Raw genomic sequence first — 13,915 nt, 5'->3', positions numbered from 1 at the left:
TGCCATGGCTTCCAGCTCTTTTTCTCTACGACTTTCTGATATTACTTAGGAAAAAACCTGAAAGTTTTAGCAAGTGCCAAATGCTAAAAATTGCAGCTGCCTTATCTCTTTGGCAGGTCTTGCATATTTTCCAATTGCTCTTTTTTTTTACCTGGGAAAAAGCAAGGTGAATGTGAGATATTCTGGATTACAGGGACCAGTCCTGAAAGGAGTCCTGAAAATTTCAGGGAACATTTTTAAAAATTACCTGACGTTGATTTTAGAAAGAAGTCCATGCTGAAGGAAGTATTAAGGTGTTGCTTATGGCATCCTCAATACGTTATAGTAGTTTTAACACTGAAGTTTTCAGAGAATATTCTGTAGAGAACATGTATTGGAATGAGCAGCAGGTAAGAAGTCTTCAAATATTTTCTTCACCTGCTTATTGATAAGTAGGTGGAGCTGTCATGAACTAACAGTTTGACCTGGAAGTTATATTTGGAATTCATAGAGTGTGTATTTCAATATCTGCTTTGATCTGTTTTCGTGTTGTCATCTGTGGGGATCTTCCCTATATCCCTCTCAGATCTCACTTCTGAGTCAGCATATGAGCAATTAAGCAATTGCAGAGCTGTCTGGCAAAAGTTACTTGGAAATATTTATTAACTCTTTCAGCTAGAGAGTCAGATTATTATCCCAAAGAGTTTCTGCAAGCATGTTGTATGCTCCTTATGTACTGTGCTCTTTGGTGAGCCAAATGGCCTTGCACACTTTGCCTACAAAGGCAGTAGTCCTGCAAGCTGAATCCCAGTTTTTATTTGTTTCAGCAACCTGAAGGATACGAAGTGGAAACTAATTCTGGGCCAATTTGTATTTGGACTGGATATCCAGCCACTTCAAAAATGAAGCCAAATACAATGTAGAAGGGCAGTCTTTTACCCAACAAAAATACAGACGTCCATGCATCCACACCTATATGTGGCTGAAGCTAGATAGGCCCCTCCAGTCTCACTAATGTTCTAATTAAAAAAAAAAAATAACCACGGCTTAAATTCCATTTACTTTTGTAGAACTAGAGGCCAAAGGGGACTAGATCATATGGTGTAACATGTAAGTCACAGGCCATTAAATTTTACTCAGTTGCCCTGTTGAGCTCAGTAACTTTTATTTGACTGAAACACAGTTTGTGTTTTGGCTTCCAGGAAGGCAAGCAATCTTTTTTTGAATGATAAAGATGCAGAAAACTACTATTTTAAAGTGATTGAATACATATATTGGTACATATGTGTTCTTTTTTAGCATATGAGAACTAGGTTTTACCTTGGAGAACACAATCTCACACACAAGCAAGAACTTGAGGTGTCACCCAATGGACACAACTCAGACTATGGTCTGCATCTTGCTGAGGAGAAGAGCAGGGGAAAGAGGAGGGAGAGGAATGCACACAAAAACACAGCAATCCTGGTTCAGCTCTGTCTCATGCACATACACTCCTTTCAAGGTTTTCATTAAACAAAAAGAAAAAACCCAAAATAAAACCACAACTGTTGTCCCCCCTTAAAAAAAAACAGGTCCCGTTATTAATCCCCTAATTTGTGCGAATACCTCAGATGCATCATGTTTTCCAAACCACAGTTTAAAGGCTCACATAATTAACACAGCAATATAAACCATTGATGTTCCACCTGGAAAAAAAAGAGGTGGCTGGTGTTAAAATGAGATTCAAACCCAACAGACTGAAAGAGTGAATCACTCACACACATTGTGTATTGATTTGAATGTTTTGAGGTTTATTAACAAAATACTACATTATTTAACAAACTAGCTAAAAATAAAATACATGTGCTGATATTGAGATTCAAAATTGCAAATAGTATCTTTTTGGCAGGCCAATTGACTGCCCTTAAAAAAAGATAAACAAAGACTCTGCCTTATGCTTCATGCTTTATACCTCAAATTCTTTTAGAACCTCAGCTATAATTTCCCATTTTACCAATAGTCCACCTAGTATTCATTTCACATAATTTTTAGAAAATGCTACAAACCCTGCAGAACTTTGATGCTGAGTTATGATTCAGTACAGCTAAACAGCCACTGGAGAGCAGTCTTCCAGCTACAGCTCAGCATACTGACCACAGCTCAGCTATATACTGAGAAGTTTCTAGCTCATGCTGTATTTCAATTGCCTGTATTTATGTATCTTCTGCTGGTCTGGCCAGCTATTGTTTTCTAGTTTCCTTCCCTACAGTCTGGGTAGACTAAAATAGCCTACAGAACCTCTGGAGAAAATATTTTAGAGCTCTATCCAGTAAAAGCTTGATACAAAGCCATTTAGCTTAATGAATGTCTTTCCACTGGCTGGAGGGGTTTGCTTCCAAACTCATGGTTCACAGGCTCACTGTTTAAATGACTACAGTGGAGTTCGGGTTGATGGAATGAGGTGACTATGTTATTTATTCCTTTTTATTCAGTCTGCCAAGCAGTGTTTCAGTTACTATAGTTTTTGTCAATCACATCTCCAATGAACTTGCTAGAGAGTTGAATTCAAAGCTCATGGAGCTCAGGCAGTGATAAATCCGGGCTGTTATGTTTGCTACACCAGTTGATATATTGAATCCATGCCTGCAATTCTTCCCTAAGCACGTACAGCCACCAGAACCCAAAGATGGTTCTGTGTGAGCAGTGTTGAAGACTGAGACACTTGAAAAACAAACCTAAAGGAATATAACTTGCTTTCTTAAAAAAAAAAAGATTATGCATGTAGCCTCATTATTTATAGCAAACTAATTCCTAATTTTTAAATGAGGTCTCTGTTGCCCCAGGCAGAGCTTGCACCTGCTAGAAATTTGCCAAAAGAAAAACATGGTAAAAGTGTGAGTGTAAATCCTGTTTCAAAAAATGGAGTCATCTTATCCCCTCAGAAAAAATAAAATAAAATCTAAATATCTAAATATCCTTTTCTGTAGAGATCCTGTCCTTTACACTAGCATTGCTGGGTATTCCATCCCAGTCAATGGGAAGTTTGTTTAGATATCAGGATAATGCCTTTACTAGAAGAATAATGCAGGTGAACAGCTAAAGTCCAACAGCTTAGAAATATAATAACTATTTGGTTAAAAGTTCCAGGAGTCTCCTATGGGCTTTGTCAGACCTCTGTGGTTTCTGTTTAAAATTACAGCAGATTTTTTCCAATGGAGCATAGCAGCTGAATGTGCTAGCCCCATGTGCAGAGTGGGAGGTTTCTCACATTTCCACCTTGCAGTGAAAAAGTTTTCTGGCGGCAAGAAGTGCTAATTTAACAAATTTCTTTCCAGTGCTGTTTTGCCAGCAGGCAACCAGAAACATCCCCAGGTATTCAAGGCAGAGGTGATGCTGGGAACGGAAAAAGTAAACTTTATCCTAAGTAGCTTGATGCCACCCCAGAGACTCTGCCCCTGGGAACCCCTGGAGGACTCCACAGAAAGCCAGTATCTGACCTGATGCAGGTTTGCATTTAAATGGATGTTGGTTCACTTGCCACTAGGGAAAATAAAGCATACATATAATTTTGGATGAGGTCCTTGCATGTGTGAGACAGAAAACCCACCATGTTTAATCAGTTTTCTCCTGTGTATCTGCTTCCTTCTTCTTTTTGTCCATCAGTTCTTGTTCTCCCAATGGCCTAAACAGTGCTCACCCCAAAGTGGTGACAGGAACTTTCTTTAAGTCTGATGAAATATCTTTCCCTGTTTGACTCAGTGAGTTTAACATCCCGGTGTGGAAGGCAGAGCATGGTTTTAAAAGCTTCTAGACTTCTGCCCAAGCCATAGTTATTTCTGTACAACTGCTGTGGGCCTGGACAGAAGGGACAGCTCTTCAGAAACATCCTTGAAAGAAAGGAAAACAGGCTGGTCAATGATCAGGGTAGGATTAAAAGAGATTAACCACCAGGCTTAGCAAGATACTTCTTCTAACCATCTGGCTCAGTCACCCCAATGGCTAATTTGATCCAGAAAGCAGAGACACTACCTCATAGTTTATAATGCATGAGTCAGTGGAAGCATCTGACAAAGATGATCAAGTAATTATAGTCTCCAAAATTGGAGACTTGTTGGTGGGACAGGCTTAGCTGATGCTGTCAGTTCCTCACACATATGGGACAGTTGTCTCACCAGGGTTATAGTCAAAACCTTCAACATGATGGCTCAAGTGCTGCCAAACACTTGGATCTTTCCTCACAGTTAACCAAGAAAAATTTTGTTTCAATAGTCTTGTAGACACTGTAAAACACAAATCAAAATACTGAGCACTTTGGGCCACCTCTAGTGGTCCTTTGCTGCTGAGGAGTCTAAGGAAGGCAGGAGGCTGCAGCAATGAGAAATGGTAACACTCAGGGAGGTAACTGGAACCTGGAGCACTGGAGCCTAGAACACAGAAAAATGTGTCAGAAAGAGAGCTGTCATTAGAGATCTGGTCTCTGGAGCCTATGGAAGCCAGAAATGAGATTATCAGAAATGTCACTGGTAACCTGCCCATTAAAACAAACAAACAAATGAAAAAAAAAACCCAACAACATGCCCTCATTTCTTATGGCAATAGCCTTGTGAGTATGACTTGGTTAAACCAGTCACTGAGGTTGAAAATGCGTATTTAGGAATTTTTTTTTCATGAGGCTGTGGCTACCAGTGGGTATTCTTACATCAGCACATGACTGACCCTTTAAAATGCAATGTGGGTTGTCACTCTGGGGGGGTGATGGGGAATTTGCTTTTTTGGCACTGTGGCAAGTGAGAAACAGAGGCTTTCATCTTGACTGTAAAGGCACTGCCCTCTCCAGTAGTTTGGCAACTGGCGCCTGAGGCCAGCTCAGATTTGGTGCTGTTGCAGGACCTGGCATCCCTGCTGGGGAAGGAGATGGGTAAGAAAAAAACCATGGGAGTGGAGGCCTGGTCTTCTGCACTTAGGGGCTCTGTTCAAGCTAAGGCACTCAGCCTTTGTCCCTACACCTGGCCATGTGCCTCATTGATCCGGATACTGGCTGTGACTTGCCAAAGTGACATTCTGGCTTGACCCTGGCTCTGCCTCACCACTACAGACTTGTCTGGTGACCTAGAATTGGCAGACCTTGGTTAATGTCCCAGGACCTGCTCCACTCTTCATTTTTGGGTGCTGTAAAACTGCACCCCTTGTCAGTTCAGCTGCTATCCAGCTATTGCCCTCAGCTCCCAGCCTCACCCCTGCTGCTCCCTGAAACTGGGGTTGTCACAAGTGTTTGCTCTGTTGTCAACTTCATTGCTGAAAAAACAGTGAGGTGTCAAGGAACAGGGAAGTGGCAATATGGGTGTGGCAAGGGTAATCTATGGGCCTCAGTCTCCTGCTAGATGACTGAAGTTCTGCTTCCCATACATTATCCTGTCCTCTCAAAATAAAGAGTCCTCCAAGAGCAGAATAAACCTTTGGATGCAGCAGATTTAGCTAATGCCATTTAGGAGAGCTTGCTTGGGATTTGGAAACTTGTAGAAAGTCAGTGGGACTTTTTGGTATTGACTCAGGGGAAGTCAAGATCACACTCCTACCAAAATACTGCTAGTTGGGGGCAACCTTGAAACATCAAGTAGAATGCCACTCACCCAGGGCAGAGTTAACTGTAGCTGGTCATTCACAATGAATATTCAAATAATCTGTTAACAGAGAACTAAATTATGGAGCTGTCACAACATCCCACAGAGAACACACTTTGGAGAGAAAATAGGTTTCAGGGAAACTCTTTGCAGCAGCCTTTTATGTATTTTATGTACTGTTCTGGCCCTTCCTTCCATCCTCTTAGTTGCTAAAAGAACTAATTTTTTTCCTATCTTTGCTTCCCTGTCATGTTTTCTAGAATTCTAATAATTTTCATGGCTCTCCTCCAGCCTCTCAATAGTCAGCACCACAGTGCCCCAGTTGAGACCTAAACACTGGGTAACATATTGGGATTACTTGATGTCTCTACAGATTATACACTTGTATCTATACTGTTTGCTTATTGCAGCAGCAATACACTATGGTTGATTCCATTATAAGCTTTTTGCTTCCTTCTACATCAGCTTTTGTAGTGTAACGAGGCAACCAGGTGCCACTAATTGCCAGGGAGTGAGCATGAGCTTGTGTCAAGCCCACCTGTGCCCAATTAGGGTGGGCCCCCACTGCGCATGAGCAGGACCAGGGGGCCAATAAAAGGTGAGGCCTGAGACACAGGGAGCTCAGTCCTGAGCAAGCCAGCAGAGAGGTTGGTTGCTCTCAGAGCAACAGCACCGATCCAGGCTAGTCAACCCTCTGGGCTATAGGCTTGGAGCACCGTTTGTGAGTCTCTGCTGGAACACCTGGGTGGACCTTGAAGCGCTGTACCCTAAAAGAGGTTAGTCTTGCTACAAGCTTTCCTCACCCTGTATTTCTGAAACTGATGAGTCTTCCATAAATGCAGTATTTTGCATTTGTCACTGTTGAATTAATCTGTCTTTTTTCTCACAGAGCATTTCTTTATTTTATCAATACCGTCTTTAGAATCAATTTTGATTTCTAATCCAATTTATTTGCAAGTCCTCCTCAGCTTCATGGAAATCTCTCTATGCCATCTTCTAGACTGTTAAAGAAAACACCGCTTTATATACACCCATTCCTACTTGACTGATCTTGTCAGCCACTTGTTAGCAAAAACCATTAAATAAATTGTCTTTCAATGTCATCTGTTAGTAGACTTAACTCTTCCACTGAGTAGTTCATTAACCCTGTTTTCCTATTATTAATTTACTGATAGAATGATTTCACAAGCAATGGTTGCTAGGACTAACATCTCATTGCCCTTTCGGATGTTGCTCCTGTGTGCTGTTGAAAATCTGTCTTTAGTCAGATAGTTTCTACTTCCTGTATAACTTCCTCCTGTTTTGGGGATCAAAGGGGACCAAACCAAGTTGATCCCTTACCCTGCTACGTAACCATCTCCTGCACCTGGAAAATTGTCAGTTGCTCCTTTAATACTGTTTCTTTCATGTTACATAATTTCTTTTTAAATTCCCTTTTTTCCTTGGATCAGCCTTCCAGGTCGTAACCCAATGACCACCTGGATAATTGAAATCTGCCCTCCTGAAATCCTATTTGCTTTTACCATACTTTGCCTCTTTCCAGTCCCAAGGAAATGTGGATTCTGCCATTTCCCCACCATTGGCACCCAAGTTCCTCTTTGACCAGCTCCACTACATTCCTGTTTCTTGGTTTGAGGCCAGCACTCTGTGACAAACCAAAAGAAGGACCATGGGAGTCTGACTCTGTCAGCACCAAGCAAAGAGTTAATGCATTGTAATAGGGGTAATAAAGGAGTAATTTATGTATCATTCTTCTGGGTTTGGTCACAACTAATCACAGAATGGTTTATCCCAGGCACACAGCACTGAGAGATGGTTTTTACCCACTTGAAATATGCACATTAAAAGTAAAAGCATTAAATCTTGCCACTTAGCCACAAATGAAATGCAAAGGAATATGCTAAGACTGTTAATAGCATATATCTAGCCAAATACATGTTTTGTTACAAGAAAACATAGTTCCAACAACGTGAAGAGTTCTCTCTGGTCCATATCGTGGGTCTCTCCTATATTCTGCTACTGGTTCACTCAATGACTGGAGAGAACTTGAAAAAGCAACCACTGACATTTTGATACAACTTCTAAGAGAATAATCCAGTCAAAGGGACAGTGAAACATATATTTTTATGTCCTTGCTGAAAATTTTTATCACTTACTTCTTTCTCTGCTCTCTACTCCTGCTGTTAGTTCAGTGACAAGGAACAGATGCTCACTTACTTCCCTGTTTTAGTTAATTCTTTGAATAGCTAACTCTTGCTTAATTTGAACTCTTGTAACAGACACCATACCACTCTGTGACTGCATTGTTCTTTTCCCAAGGTAGTCTTTTTTATAGTGTGAGAAATACAGGGTTGTTGCTTTCTTTTCTGATTAGAAGTCTTTTGGACAAGATTTACATAAGGATTTGGGTGTATATCAGGCTATATTTGTGTAAAGCCAGAAGAAATAAGACAACCCCTGTACTATATTCTGATGGTTTTCCAGAGAAGCGGTCTTTGATGTCTTCATTTGTGTTAGTTAGTGGACTAAATAATTTCAATAGGGTTACAAACCCTGCTTTGTTCAAACTTATTGCCCATAAAGAAAATGTCAGTAATAACAAGATGAATCTTGGCACACATGTCAGGGCCGCAGATGGAGATACAAAAGTGTGATTACATACATGGAATGTGAAGTAGTGGCATTTGTGAAAAACCTGGCCTTCCAGTAGTTACTCTTCTCTCTTTCTGTAGGTAAACTTTCAAGGCTTATCGCATAACATTCTCTGATACCTTCTTCAGGGAGAAGGAAACCAGGTCCAACAAATGAGATTTTAACCAGACATATTTTTAAATTGAAGTTCTCATTCCAGTCAGGCACAGTGATTTCTTGTTGTTTTTCAAACCCATTAATTAAATTTTGACAGCATTCATTCTGTAAGATAAGTTTTTGTATCCCTGCCATGCTGCTGGAAGCACTGGATGTGAAGACCTTCATAGGGAGTGGGATGTTTAGGGTTCAGCTTCCCTCTTTGGGACCTTGTACAAAATATGCAAAACCATATGTTAGCTTTATCAAAAGAATGCTTTTATAGTTTATTAAACTTGACCATTAGACTTCTTCTCAAAGAGCTGCCAACATCTCCTTTAAAAGTCTCGTGACTCCTTGTACATACTGAAATAATCATGTTGGATAAAAATGTTTCTAATCAGTCATGCAAAGAGAATTTTCCCTCCTGTTCCAGTTAGGAACCTGTTTCTTCTCTCAGGTGTTTTAACTCCATTGGCTTCAGTCCAGTTAGCAGTGGCTTATAAAGCTGCAAGGGACAATTGCATGTGCTAACACATCACTGGGCCCGATGCTTTTTGTACTCATGGCTCTTTACCCCCCTCTGGGAATGAAAAGGGACATTTATTTGGTGTTTCTTACAGAAACAATGCCCATAATTAGGTACCTCCAGTGCTGGCTGAGATACAAAGGAAAAATTCTTAATTATTTCTGTGTGCTTGAGGACCACGTTGCAGTGAGGGCTGGCTCGCTTGCAGACCACAAGCAGGGAGGTACTACACTGTCACTGCCATACTCTTTTCTAACAAAACAATTCTTCTTCAGTCAGGGCTTTTCTTGGATGCTCTGACCAAGCCCTGAGGGCCCCCACACTCCTGGCTGTCCCTGCCTGCCCCTGGGCTCCCTCATCTGCCCACAGCCCAGGGCTCAGTGTCAGCCCCTGGGGCTGTCAGCCCTTGCCCCAGCCACGCTGCAGAGGGAACAGTCTCCAGCTCCCCAGAGTCCTATCAGATGTAGCCCACCACTGCTGCAAGGTTCCTCTTGATTACACAAAAAACATAATCAAGGCTGAGAGGAGGCCTGTCTCAGTCTTCCTGGGTGAAATAGTGAAAACAGGCAGGCTCCTTCCCTTCAGCTAGGCTGGAGAGCAGCCTTTTCAGGGGCACAGAAGAACAAGCCAGCACAAAACCCTGCCATGCTCTTCCTGCACCAGGCACATGGGGGATCAAGATTTGTGTGCCTGGTCATGGTGTTGCTCAAGTCTTGAGTAAGACTTCCAGGTGCAGACCTTTAGGATGGAAACAAATAGTGGCACAAAGCCCCAGCCTGCATCCTGCTCTTCCAACAGCTTTGTAGCATCATTTCATTGTAGTGTTGGAGATATATGTGAGAGAGAAACGAGGCACTGCCTTTGTCTTTGAAACACCATGCTGTTCAGAAAGCTATAGAAATCACATCCTGCACAAAGAGCAACAAGAACTTTACCTTTCAAAGGATGCATCTTTGCTGAGAAGTTGGTAAATCTGGCCAATCTTACCCACCCCTTCCAAAGCAAACAGGCAAGCCTTTGTGAAGAATAAAAAGTGGCTGTGAGCACTTTGTGGGCTGGGCACAAGCCACAAATGCCAAACACAAAGAGCTCCAGCTGGGAGCCAGTATTGCCAGGAATCTTTTTCCCTCTGTAATGCGGAGTCACAACACTGATGTCTCAGCTTCTCATGACCCTGCCTTCCTCACTAAGAAGGTCCTAATGGGTAGAAATATGACAGCCTGCAGGAAAGGGTCTGAAATGCAAGATTTTTTTTAGATGCATAAGAAGCACCTAAGAGGCAAGGGATGCCAAAGCACTGCTTACCTCCAGGCTCTGTCCTCAGGACTTACATTCCAGAACCTTCCCCTAAATCATTCTGTTTCTGCTCCACCTGACAATCACGATGTCAGGGCACCTAAGTTGTGCATCACTTCACATGCCATCAAATACTCAAGCTAAAAAATACAAAAGCAATTATAAGACCTTTTTATCCATTCATCCTGTTGTCTCTGCTCAATCTTCATCTTTCTTATTTTATCTTAATCTTTTCTATCTTTATTATTTATTTTATTGTGCACAATAATGTACATTATTGCACATTGTGACAGATCTCCCCTGAACTCTCCCTTCCTTCCTCTTCCGTATCCCTTTCCACAGCTCTCTATCTCCGTGAAGTCAATGAACACTACAATTTTCTGCCATTACATTAAAACACCATAGTAGAAAAGGAAAAAGAAATTCTTTCTATAGTACTGTCTTCTGGGCCTCCTATATCATCCTCACTTTCCTGTCTAAAAGCTCCTTAGCAAGGAAAGTGTGCTTGGATGTATTATCCATTCTCTACTGACTCCTGTTGGCAGCCTCCAGAGCAGCCCTGGTGGGGCTTTGAACAATCCCTAGATGCCACTATGGACTTCACAGCTGGGGATAGGGTTCAAAGTATTTGAATTATTTGGTAGCTGAATTTAAGAAGGGTACAATGTATTCTGGCCATGGTTTCTCTTCTTCTAACTCCTGTATAAAACAGGATACAGTGGCATCATGCCAACTTTTACTGCAGTTCTATTATGGGTGACACTCTTAACAAAATAATACCAGTGATTTAAATCAGGAATTTCTGCTGCTGAAGTTAAAGTAAGGTTACTTCCTTCCTGCAAGCACTTACAATGAATTCACATTAGATTCTTAAAATTCACACAGCTACCTTTTCAAATCCCAATCAGCAATGCAACCACATCCCCATTCAAACATCAAAATCATCAGCTTTGGTGGTATTAATGCATAATAATATTATTAATTAATGCATAATAATACCTATATGTATTCATGCGTAACAAGATTTCAGTGCGTGCTTCCTCCTTTTCCCTTTCCCCTGACATTTAACATGGGATCTTTTGTAAACTAATACACTTAATTCTCTTTCTCCTATTATTCCTCTCTTCCTTATTCTAACATTTATTTTATCTTTAATTTTCTCTCTGTGCTTTGAGCTTGCTTATTTTCATTATTTTCCTGTTTAACTGGTCTGACTTCAACCAATTGTTCTCTCCATCCTTCTTCCCTTGTGATACATGTTCTTGTCCACCACCAAGCATCTTTCTTCACATCTCTCCTATCTCCTTCTCCCCCGTTATTGGAGTGGAAGATTTACAGTTAACACCACTCATGCTATTTTTTTTTTTCTTCTCAGAGCCCATCTGTCTGTCTACTTGTTGGACATAAAAATTCCCTCCACACTCATGCTCAAACAAGAGCCTCCTCTTACAGAGATTCAAGGGAGCTGGATGTGCAGAAGTGTGTCACTCTACTGTCTCCTCTTCATGAGTGCCTTGCCAGTTTTAGAGGCCAGAGCTGTGTCCACACGGATGGATGAAAAAATTATTGCTGTGTGGGCAGACATAGCTTTAAGTTAAGTAGCACAGGCCATAGTACAGGTGCTGGAGGCAGCAAGAGGACATCAGTGCAGGCCAGCACTCATAGTGAGTATTAATCCTAGGGTCCCTGGGGGCTACTGGTCAAGTTTTCAGCTGCAGTCCATCAGAAACTGCTGTCGACACCACAGCAACTTAGGTATAATCCAGTACCTGTGCTACAATTGAGCCTTCAGTCTCTTCTGTAAGCGTAGCTTGGAAGACTTTGGTGACAGAACCTTCTTTGTGCATTAAACCTGGAATGTGCCCCAGTGCATGCCAGGGGTAGACCTAGCAGGATTATGGTAGCTGGCTAATGGTGTCTGCAACTACCACTGCCAGACTTATAAATGGAACAGAAATTTAAACAAGTTAAAGGGTTTTATATTTTTTTTTTCTTCAGTCAGCTGAAATGTGATCTAGGCTGCATCCTGTCTGGCTTCATCTGTTTATAGCATATAAGTATTGACCAAAAATTCAAGTGTGAACCTTGCTAAAGTCCTCAGGACAGCCTGGTTGACATTGTCCTCTTGCAAAAGTGACACTGACTGCAGAGTCTTTTCTTCTGAATAACACGTGGGTGCACATGCTGAGTTGGAAGGAAAGCTATTGCTTTGAACAGAGAGCCCAAAGTGCTTGTCACCTCAGAATACAATCATAGGACACAGTGATTGTTCAACTGATGCTCTTGATTAATCGGGCAAGTTAAGAAAGGTATGAACAGGCCTGCCCCCTTGGGTGCAGTGCTTTTGGGAAACCGAGGTCTGTGAAAAATAGTTCTTGTGGCATGTTGGACGACTGGGGTAGGAGAAACTCTATTTGAAGAAAGGGATCAGAAAAAGACTCTTAGCTGCATATGAACTCCCCAGTGATGGGGGTTTCTCTTCTAGCTCATCTTCAGGACTTGTCTTATCAGCCTTACACAGCACTTTCTTGAGCAGACCACAGAACGAAGGTAGGCTATGCTTTGGGGTACAGACAATAGACTGACTGCCAGAGAAAGCTAGCATTTACAAGCTTGTCTGGCCACAAAAAGAACAATTTTTTAAAGTTCTAGCTTATACATTGCTTTAGGCAGCTCTGATCTAGTTTGAGAGGAATGATCTATATAACTAGTTGCTCCTAACTTCCTCTAACCTCAAAGCGTAAGCTTTTAAATAAAATAAATCTTGAATTTTGTGCTTTATTTCTTGTGTACAGAGTCCTGAAAATCTCAGAATTTTTCTTTCTTTTTTTTTTGGCCCCAGTGTATTTTTGAAACTAGAGATAGTGTCATTCATATTATTTGTTGTGTCCCTCATACATCAACCACTAGTGGAGCGAGATCAGTTTGCAGAATAGTAGAGAATGTTGCCAGCTTCATAAAGCTCCATGTGCTTGGGAAAAGGCTTGGAAAGAAGAAGTAGGAACTGCACAAACGGGATGACATCTTGCAGCTGAATAACTGCGGCATAATACAGCATTTCCATTCCATCACAGACTACAAGAGGATTTAAAGTGAGAGCTGTTGCACTTGAAACTCAGCATTCTGACTCAGCATCTTTCTTTTTAATTTTTTTCTAGTATGTTATGGGCTTTCAATGACACAGAGTAATTTTTTTTCCATAACAATAGTAAAATCATGCAGAAGTCCCACCCCCCAAAATGTACCACGAGGAACCTCTGGTGTGACAGCCTTCAGGGATTAAGTTTAGAACACGGCCAGGCGCCTTCTCTCTGGCAGATACAGCAACACGTTGCCTCAATAAAAGGAGGCGTCTGTTTGCTATTTCATCAGGCAAAAAAATATTTATTATAAATCCCTTTTCCAGAAGCCTTTGGGTCCTTTACAAACACGTTATTTTTCATGATCAGAAGGGGCCAGGAGGACCCGCCTTGCGCATCTTCACCTTCCTGGCGCCTCACAGGAAACCACTTTCAACCCTGAGCTGCCTCCGGGGCACTCCTCGGTTTCTAAAACATCCCGGGGGAGGGCAGCAGGGCCGGGAGGGCGGTGACTGACGGGGAGGCTCCGGGTACCCCGCATCCCTCCGGGGCCGCTCCCTCGCACCACCCGCTGTCCCGGGCGATACCGCACGCTCCTCCGCGCCGCAGGGGGCGCTGTGCGCTCCCTGACGCCGGGAGGAGAG

This window comes from Calypte anna, chromosome 2 (assembly GCF_003957555.1).
Source record: "Calypte anna isolate BGI_N300 chromosome 2, bCalAnn1_v1.p, whole genome shotgun sequence".
NCBI classification, from domain to species: domain Eukaryota; kingdom Metazoa; phylum Chordata; class Aves; order Apodiformes; family Trochilidae; genus Calypte; species Calypte anna.
The sequence above is the reverse complement of the archived record's forward strand: the minus strand, read 5'-3'. Positions refer to the sequence as shown.